The sequence below is a fragment of the Phalaenopsis equestris genome, unplaced genomic scaffold, assembly GCF_001263595.1.
Source record: "Phalaenopsis equestris unplaced genomic scaffold, ASM126359v1 Scaffold001123, whole genome shotgun sequence".
Lineage (NCBI taxonomy): Eukaryota > Viridiplantae > Streptophyta > Magnoliopsida > Asparagales > Orchidaceae > Phalaenopsis > Phalaenopsis equestris.
The window spans coordinates 143,608-151,060 of NW_018165562.1; positions in this window are offsets into that span (position 1 = coordinate 143,608).

The following is a 7,453-nucleotide window of genomic DNA, read 5'->3' on the forward strand; positions in this document are numbered from 1 at the left end:
TACTTTTCTATCACACAAAAGGCCCGAAGCATTCCTCCACTTCAACCAACCAACTTGAATTCTACTATTAACATCCCCATCTATATCACCATCGCTTTGGACAACGGACCCAAGATATCTAAATCGTTCACACCTTTTAATAATTTGATCACCCAAAGTCACACTTCTGTCACTAGAACTATTACTAAAATTACATTCAATGTATTCATTTTTAGTTCTACTTAAATGAAAGCCTTTAGACTCCAATGTAGACCTCCATAATTCAAGTTTTTCCTGGGCTTTTTCTCTCATTTTATCCACGAGAAGGATATCATAAGCAAAAAGCATACACCTAGGTACATCCTCCTATAGATGTCTAGTAAGACCATCCATAAATAAAGCAAAAAGATATGGGCTTAAAGCCGATCCCTGATGTAATCTAACAGAAATAGGAAAATATTTGGTCAATCCTCTTTCAGTTGAACACAAGTAACAACTCTAGTATAAATATCTTTAATGACTTGAATATAAGTCATATAAACACCTTTCTTCTCAAGTAGTCTCCAAAGGATATCTCTAAGAACCTTATCGTAAGCTTTTTCTAAATCAATAAAAATCAAATGTAGATTCTCCTTATTATCTTTGAACTTCTCCATCAAACCTCTCAATAAATATATAGCTTCCATAGTAGACCTGCTCGTCATAAATCCAAAGTGAATATGAGAAATCTTTGTGATGCGTCTTAACCTATGTTCAATTACCCTCTCCCATAACTTTAAAGTCAGACACATCAACTTAATTCCTCTATAATTTGCACACTCTTATGCATCCCCTTTATTCTTAAAAATTGAGACCAAAATACTCTTCCTCCACTTCTCAGGCATCTTCTTAGTTTTTAAAATAATATTAAAGATTTTAGTAAGATAAGAAACTCCCAAATATCCCAAATATTTCCACACTTCAACTAGGATATCATCAGGTCCTACAGACTCTCCACCCTTAGTTTTCTTTAAAGTCTCCTCAACTTTTTTTTTACTAATGCGACGGTAAAAAAGATCAACGTTTTATTATTATTCACGATATTAAAATTACTAAGATTGATCATATTATCATAAACTTCATTAAAAAGTTCATCAAAGTAACTCACCCACCTATGTTGAATATATTTCTCTAAAAAAAGTACTTTTTGACTTTCTCTGACAATCTCTTTCTCTCTTTCTCCCTCTTTACACGCCACACACTCCCTCTCCTTCTCTGTAGACTTCCTTCTCTTTTATTAAAGGCTAACTCACTCCAAAATTAATTCAAAGTTCCTTCCAAATTCTATCCAAAAGTCAACTCTTTTTAATTGAAAATATATGTCCATTGATCTAAGAGACATATCCTTTTATAAAAGAACCTTCCAAAGTGTCTAGAGGCATTGAATCACTCCAAGGGGTGTTTTGAACAAGTGTTCTATTAAAAATTCACAAACAATTCATCCTAAACTGACTTAATCCACAAAAAGTCATCTTTGGCTCTTCTTGCGCTAGTTTTGGCTCCAGCTCTCTATAAAATGGTGCACCTTGCGCCAATCTTGCACATCTGGTGCCAACATTCCCAAAATTCACTGTTTTGGCTCCAAATTTTGTCCTTTTTGCTAGTTTTGCTCCACATGCCTAAAATTGATGTGCCTGCAACAAAAACATGAAAATAATCTTCTTTAAAGTGCAATATCACCGAAATAAGCACAAAATGTATACTTAAACAACATATTATTTTGGTTTATCAATGTGTACAGATTGAAACTATATTTTGCTGGACAAAGGCAGTTTTTAAAGAGAATTTAATGTTGGATCACCCAGAATAAAGACTGAAAAATGTCGGGTCGATGACATTAAACCAAGCTCTTTGTGGGAGGCAACACATATTTATTGTAGTTTATTTTGTTTCTATGTTCTTGTATAATATACTTGTGCTTCTATAGATTTTGTGTATTTGAGAAAGTATTTAAAACATCTTATTTACTTAATTGTATGGAAAAATTGAGAATTTATTGGAACAAAATCAAAATGGCAAAATTTTTTGGAACTACCGCATGATGCGTGAGATTGGCGCTTGATGCACCATATTCCAGACAGCAGTATTCCAGAGAGCAGGTGCATGAAGTGCCAGAATCGGTGCATGAAGCACCGCCATGATGAAAATGACTTAAAATGTTTCAAATGACAATTTTTGGTAGTTTTTGGTAGGTTCTTCTCCTTATTACTCCCAAAAAATGATTCTAAAGTCAATTTAAAGGGGAAAATGAGGGAAGTGTCACTAGTTTTCAATTCCAATGGCGTCCCACTCTAAAAATTCTACTATATTTGGAATTTTCAACCGAAGAAAGTTCACCAGTTTTGATGCGCATAAGTTACATGATTGTGTTCTTGTGAAGAATAGGCTAATCAAAGAAAGGGGGTCTATGAATAGAGGATTCAACACACCGAGTATTTGTGTAGAAGAGATTATTGTGCAAAGACGCTGGGAAGTACTTTGCTACACTACTACTGTCGTAGTTTCCATGTAGTGAAAGAGTTTTATGCAAATCTTAATGGAATTAACCAAGGAATTGTCTATGTGGGAGGTAGGTTTGTGTAATTCACTCCTTCAAGAATAAACAATGGTTTAGATTAAAAATGTGTCTCTTATGATTGAAAATGTGTCTATTTTCCACTACGCAAATTTTACCTCTACAAGAGATAATATGAATGAAGTCTGTCGATACCTTACGGATGAAGATGCAAATTGGGAGGCCATGGATGATGAAAATGTAAGTTTTTCTTCATCATTATTAAATCCAAATCCTAAGGCGTGACATTTCTTTATTGCATTAAAATTACTTCCCACTATGAAAATCAGTAAAGTAATCCCACTATGAAAATCACCACTATGAAAATCAGTAAAGTAACTAAGGAGAATGTTATTCTAAACTACTGTAGTCAAACTAGAAAACATGTTGATATTGAAGCAATAATTGTGAAATCAATTTTGGTATTGATTGTTAATGGATCTGCAACTAGATTAAGGCATCTATCTATTATTTTCCTACTATGTAGTCAATCGCAAATACCTTATGAGAGTTGGGAGAAAGTGCTTCTTCCTTGGAAGCTGATCGATCCAGAAGTCTATTGCAACCGTATTGGAGTGGGAGATGAGAATGATATGAATGTATTGATGGATCAAGCATCCAATAATTAATCACCTATTTAGCCTTACTTCAGTTTCAATGTACGTTTGAAAAGGATTAAGAAGATGGAAAAAGAGGTACATAACCTTATGCATGCAATTTGGAATGTTTCTGAAATGTTGGATCACCTGGATTAGAGACTGAAGGAACATTTTGATCATACTGGTCGTATTCAAGATGGTTTGGTACGCATGTTCAAGAAACATGCTTGGATTGGGGAAGATTCAATAGATGAATTTCCTTATCGAACCTTCTATAACTTGTACGTACATTACCAATCTATGGGGGATATCCAAAAGAATGAGAGCAAAGGAGATGTTTAAACTTAATATATGCACAGAATATTTTCTTTAATATTGCATGTTTGTGTTAATGTGTTATGTTGGATTACATTTACTTTTATTGTTAAATCTATTTATTTTTGTGTTTAGTATTTTTATGTTTAGATTTCTATGTTAGGATGTTTCGATTTGCTTTGGACACTAAAGTACATGTTTGGTGGCTTAAAAAAATGTTAATTTGTAGCAGCGCAGATTTTATATATATATATGAGTTTTGTGTTGTTTGTAAAATTTTGGGGTTAGATTAATGTTTAAATTATGATTATAAATGTTCATTTGAGTTAATTAGAGGAGGGCAAAAAGCGGCACACAGCAGATTTCTATGAAAAATGAAATCTGAAAAAATTAAGGTGTTTGCGCCAGATGCACCAAATTGGCGCATGAAGCGCCAATTTATAGAGAGTTGGCACACGATGCGTCAAACTACCGAAAAAGCTAGATTGCCTTAAAAATTGTAAAATCACACAGTAAAACTCCATTTTTACTGCTGGGGTCATCACCTACCTCTAAACCGTGACCTAGAGCTTCACATTGTGTGCGTTAGAGAAGATTTCAGAGGCCAAAGATCTTAAATTTTATCTTCTCTTGGTAAGAGCTTCACTTAAACCTAAAAATTTTTTATTTTCACTATGGATTTTTCCTACATTATGGAAGATCCAAAATTTGATATTTTTGATGGAAAAGCTTGAAGAAAACTCATGGTGAAAAGTTTCTTATCAAATAATCTTATTTGGGGAGTTAGATTTTTGATTTTGTAATTTATTTGGATTTTATTTAGAATTTCATAGAAATTTCAATGGCTCCACGAGTAAAGAGAGGAAAGCAAACAGTTGATTTTAAATTGAGGAGATTTGTTAATTTCAAAGCCTAACATTGTTATAACACTCAAATGGAATCGAAAAAGTTGAGCCAATAACAGGCATTTGCTAACCTGGGTGGCAAGATTGAGAGGTTGATCATCGCCAAAAATTGGGAAAGGTTTTGTTACTTCACTGTAGTAGCGATTGTACCAATGATTCGGGAGTTTTATGCCAACTTGAGTTTACCAGTGACGAGCACATCCTTGTTAGAGGTAAGCAAGTTGAATTTTCAAGAGATATGATCAATGCTTTTTATGGGTTGAGAAATGTATGAGAAATGTATTCCATTGCACTCATAAAATGATAGATCTATGCTAAACTTCTGCATTCAAAAAATGAAGGCAGTAATGTTGGTGCTCTCATAATTCATCATGCTCGAATTATAGCTAATAGTGCTACAACCAGTGGATTGGGTTACCCTGCCCTGATTTTCACTTTATGTGAGCAACAGAAGTAGAGCCCCATAGAAATGAGGAAAGGTTGCAGCCACAAAATCCTATTGGGAAGCATACGGTTCAAAGATTAGAATCATTTGTTGAGTCTAGGAGTGGAGGTATTGATAGACCCTCTACATCAGCTGTAGGGGCCTCTACATCTCGCTCTGCTTCACTTGAAAATATTGTGGAGCAGCTTATGATTCAATAAATGGATATAGTTAATATGTAGAATTAGATGTGAGAAATTGGAGCAAAAAATTCTTATAATGACGAGTATAAGCAGATGAGAGTTTAACATGATATAGCTTTTGAGGAAGCTACGGTTGTATATCTTAGGGGTGAATACCATGTTGAATTTCTAACTTGCGTAAGCTTAACTCCTTGTGCTCCTATTCATGAAGAACAAGAAGAAGATGATGATGATGAGAAAGTTGATGTGGGTAGATTTAGTGTGTTAATTTTACAATTATTTTTCAATATTACAAATTACACACAATAGATATAATAATAAATATGCAATGTAATTCCAACAAAAATAAATTTAATTAAAAAGTTTATCTTTAAAACTCTTTTAAACTACCAAATCCCCTTAAAAAAAATGCAAGTATATGTATCGCTCAAGTAATGAAGGGCTCTAGTGGAGTCCTAGATATCGATCCTACAAGGAAGTTAGAAATGTCTGTAAATAGTTCTTGAGATTATAATGTAAAGTACTATTTTAAAAATAGAAAAAGTAAAGTACAAAGTTTGAATATTAACTACTAAAGTGAATGCTATTTAAAATGCAGTTGAAAGACAAAGTTGACTAAACTAGAAACTAACTTTTAAAACTAAAATTACGAAAACTAAATGAAATTTTTGTTGACGAAATGTTCAAATTTAAGAAAGCATCCTTCCTCTTACAATGAGCATACGGATTGTGAATAAATTAAAATCATTTGAAAAAATATATATACAAATTGTTTTGGGTCAAATAGGAGCAATCTTATTCTTTACCCTCTTCCAAGTGCTATAAAAACATTGACTAATCCAGATTTTGGTCCCTAATTCCGTGGATAGGCTGGGAGGATACCGACTGCCACTCCAGAGCTCTGACTACTCCCTCCTATGAGAGTAAATAATTTTGCAATAGTTTCTAACCAACTGGACCAAATTGAGGATTTTAATCTGTCACCTTAAAATTTCCAATTATGCATCCAATAAAATATATTTCCCTATTTTTTTGCACTGAATTCCATGGATGACATACTCTCCCATGATTCTCCCCATGTTATAGAAATCATAGCCTTTTGGAACATATGTTTCTCAACACATTTTAACATTTCAATTGGACAGATCGAAAAGTAAATGAAGATTGGAGTTCAAATCATCACAAATTATTAACATTTAAAACTACAAAAAATAAAATTACTTCTTCATAAAACCATATTTCAAAGTAGGGAAAAGGATAAAGAAGACTACTAAGAATTCATGAGAAGGATATAACAAAACATGGATTTCATAGATAAAAACAAATTTACAAAACAAAAGAAATAAACGACACAACTTATCTCACAATCCTTCCCAAGAAAATCCTTAGAAGTTCTCTTCAAGCCTTTCTATCTTTACAAGCACTCTAAATTCTCTCTTAGAAGTGTAATGAAGAAGAAATCTCTCACCTTCCCTCTCCTTTTACAACCCTAGAAAAATATCTTCAAGCCCTTGACTTTCACTCTTTATCTCTTCCTCTTGCCTTTCACGCCACCCCCGGCTCAACCCTAAGATGTCTTACCATAACATTCTCAAAATCTATATCATGCTGACCTCTCCTCTGCTGATATTCATCATTATAAGCATTTTTTGCTCTAATCTCTCCAACCTGACCGTAATATTAATTAATTCCATTTGTTGAATCATTAGATGGTCCATAATGTTTTTCAGTGATGCAGAGCGAGATGTAGATGCTCCTGCAGCTGATGTAGAGGGTCTATCCCTTCTACTACCTCTAGATTCAACAAATGATTCAACTCTTTGAATCATATTCTTCCCAATAGGATTTATCACTGTAATCATTCTTTATTTCTATGAGACTCTACTCCTGATTGCTCACATAAAGTGAAATCAGGGTAGGATATCCCTAACCACTAGCTGTAGAACTATCAGCTATACTCCGAGAATGATGAACTATGAGTACACCAACCTTTATTTCTTTCATGTTATGAATGCAATAGTTCTAAACCGCTCTGTCCTTCGTAACATTGGTAAGATGATTCGTTGATAAAAGCTTAGCATAAATGAAGTGATACCATACCTTTGACTAACTATTCAATAGAGTAGCGGAGAAGTTAACTATTTTATTATTCTTAATCTTCCATTCTCCTTTTCCATCTGTTAAAAAGGCAATCACTTCATCTAGTGATGAATCAGTCATCACGAATGCAGTGTACTCATCATGATATACATTCTTTAGCCCATAAAAAGCATTGATCCGATCAGCAATAAATTCAACTTGCTTACCTAGAATCGGTATGTGATCACTCTCAGTGAACCTCAGGTTAGCATAGAACTCCTGAATTAGAACCGGTATGTGATCACTCTCAATGAACCTCAGGATAATCTTTCCCTGTTTTTGGTGAGGATCAACCT